The 3,397-nt window shown below is 32.3% G+C and overlaps 1 protein-coding gene across 3 annotated transcripts in view; it reads right to left on the reverse strand.

Annotated features, from left to right (window-relative positions):
• The window catches only part of LOC106873734 (carboxypeptidase D), a 471,768-nt gene that overhangs the window by 230,055 nt on the left and 238,316 nt on the right, over positions 1-3,397 (reverse strand). For all 3 annotated transcript variants that reach the window (XM_052973530.1, XM_052973529.1, XM_052973528.1), the window contains one exon: positions 1,129-1,296. The gene's annotated coding sequence lies outside the window, so the exon portion shown is untranslated. The remainder of the gene's footprint in view (positions 1-1,128; positions 1,297-3,397) is intronic.

Genomic DNA, 3,397 nt, shown 5'->3' on the forward strand with positions numbered 1-3,397 from the left:
ATATATTAAAAGTAAATAGACACCGCTCGTTATACCGTTTTATCTGTGCGGACACTACCTGGTGGTTCAAACTCGTTAATGCATTATAATTTTCATTTGAGATTACGGCAAAATAATTGTTTATAGTAACTAACCATGCCGCGAACACTAGAAGCAAAGATTTGTTTGATTTTCAAAGTAAATAGCCAGCATCATTTTTTTTTTCTTATAAGATTTATTTCTCCTTTTTTTCTTTGTGTATTTACTGGTCGAAGAAGATATTTCCTTCTAGCTTCTCTATCATCGTAGTCACGTTGCTCGAGATATTTCAGAAAAGTACTGCGACTCATTTGAAGTTGTTCTGCAATATCAGCTGCTTTATAATCAGGATTATTTTAAAGAATCCATCTGAACTCAACTGTCAGAGAGCTCAAGTTGGCCTGAGCAGGATGCTGTTGGTTCCTTAGCTTGTTGGTGAATTGAACAACTATTATGTTGACAATGGCACGAGGTATCATAATGCTCTTTTCGCTGGCTAAGTTTACCCTCTGATTGATCAGCAATATGCCTTGTTTGAAAATAAGACAATATTTTGTTTCTACTATTTGGGACATGGCTAGTTGCTATAAGCAATTAATATAATACAATCTAAAACCATGGCACTCACTGACACCCTCTTCATAAATACTAAATATGGTGGTTGCACAACGCTAACACCAAAGACGAGAACACACTGAAAATATCTAGTAAACTGTTTGACGAAGCATGGAAAAAGTGACATGAATGTAATGCCTCAAAATGCAAGATCTTTACACCTAACACAGCAATGTTCACTCTAGATGGTTCCTAATCAGAGCACATCACACGCAGATTTTGTACTTCATGACTGTGTGGGTGGAGTATGTACCAAATGAGTCAAAAGGCGTGAAATGGCGGGTTTTGATTGCAGCTAGTTTTGAACAAACGAAAAAATCTAGATCTGAAACAGGAGAGGCATCAACCAGAGATTCAGTGTTAGGACTTTATATTTTCAATCACAACATTCGCGTCCATGTGATCGTATGTAAAGCTTTAACACTAAAGAAGTGAAAACTATGAAATTCATTTAAGAAAACGTATTTCAAGTGCCTAAGAAATTTTTAGACTTACCTTCTAAAAGTGTAAAAGTTTTCCCAAGTGATCCAATATTTTTTCACTGATGAATTTGGTAAAGTTTAGTGCTAATGTTATTAAGATTCTAACAAAGGTTTTAACAAAGTACAACTGTGTTCGAGTCCAGATTTGTTTTTAGAAGTATTGCCTTTAGTTTTTGTATATCTGCAAAATAAAAAAAAAGCGATTATTGGTTTCAAATAAACAAAAAGTGATAATTAGTTTCAAATGTTGGCACAAAGCCAGCAAGTCCGGGGTGGGATTAAGTTCGGGAAGTTAGTAACGTTGTCTCAGTGTTTACACATGTTTACACTATATATTACTTTGATTTAAGTATCAGAAAATAAAGTATGTATTTATGTATTCATATATATATAATATATAATATATAATATATACTATATATATACATATATGTATACATATATATATATATATATATATATATATATATATATATATATATATATATATATATATATATATTAGCATATTATTTTTCACAATATTCTTAGGTATCATTTTCAAAACGTGCTATTAAGGAAATTCTCTATATCATATGGAAATTAAGCCACACTTGCCAACAGGGTTACGCCATTACATAAAATTGGTTGCATTGAATAATGATGAAACGATTGTAAAAGATGTATAAAATTGATTTCTTAACTCCCTTCTTCGATAAGTGTGTGTGTGTGTGTGTGCTTTACGTATGTATTTTCCACGACACAAGTCAAATTTTCAGTCCAAAATTTACATACCATAAAGGTAGGTCAACATATATACCAATACGACTTGGGACGACCAAAATATTCCATGTAAAATACAGCAAACTTTGAAAGGATATTAAAGATTTTTAAATGTTTACAAAACATGTTTATGCTATAGAGGCTGTTTACATTAAATTTGACGATTTCCTATGTCTCATTTTTTTATTCGGGAACAACCTGATGTATTAGTGAACAGCCAACGACGATAAAGAGAATAACGATTACACTTATAGTTGAGAAATAGTTAGCTGACGTGGAGGGCTGGAAGTTATCTCAATATAGGAAAGGTGGAGACTATAGAACTGGGAAAGAGAAGTAGGTACGACAAAAAGAAGGGAGGAGCAGGTACTGAAACCACATAGTGGCAAAACGAGCTTCTTACCAGAGAACCACGCCTATAATAGACAACAAAATGATTATAAGGATAGTGAGTGTGTATGTATATATATATATATATATATATATATATATATATATATAGAGAGAGAGAGAGAGAGAGAGAGAGAGAGAGAGAGAGAGAGAGTGTGTGCGTATATATATATAATCTTATACATACATGAACATATACATATATATAGCTTATATATATGTATATGTATATGTATATATATATATATATACATAAAATTTATATACATAAGATATATAAGACATAGAGCTTAAAGAATTTAAAGTTTATATACCTGCTTTTACATGTATATGATCTGAATATCTAAAGTTTATATATATACACACATATACGTTGTTTAGTGAATATAGATACAGTACACAATTTATGCTTATATACTTATACACAGTGATGTGCGTGTGTGTGTGTGTGTGTGTGTGTGTGTGTGTGTGTGTGTGTGTGTGTGTGTGTGTGTGTGTGTGTGTGTGTGTGTGTGTGTGTGTGTGTGCATATATAAATTTTCTATTACATATATATATTTATTCATATACATATTTATACTTTATATTGTTTATATGCTGTATACACATACACGCACACACACACGCAAATATATATATATATATATATATGTGTGTGTGTGTGTGTGTGTGTGTGTGTGTGTGTGTGTGTGTGTGTGTGTGTGTGTGTGTGTGTGCATATATATACTTTCGATGACATTTTAGCTATCAGAGAATATGATATTTCGCCACAATGCCCAGATAGCAATCATCGGTTATCGTATAGACAGAATATTAAATAGGGTGTATATATTATTGGAGTAAAAGATATACAGATATGTCCTAACACATAGCTCTTTAGCCAAACTGTTGCAAAGATCCATTCAAGTGATTAAAAACATCTAAGCTTTTTATCATTACTCTTACTATTATTATTGTTGTTGTCGCTGCTGTTGATGTTGGTATCAAAGACACGCTCATATATACACTTAGATAGTTGTTTGCGTACGCGTGTGTATGCATTGCATGTATATGTATATGTCAATGGGTTCTTTTTCGTACAGCTATACACACAAGCACACACACACACACACACACACACACACACACAC

This window comes from Octopus bimaculoides, chromosome 16 (genome assembly GCF_001194135.2).
Source record: "Octopus bimaculoides isolate UCB-OBI-ISO-001 chromosome 16, ASM119413v2, whole genome shotgun sequence".
Taxonomy (NCBI): Eukaryota; Metazoa; Mollusca; class Cephalopoda; order Octopoda; family Octopodidae; genus Octopus; species Octopus bimaculoides.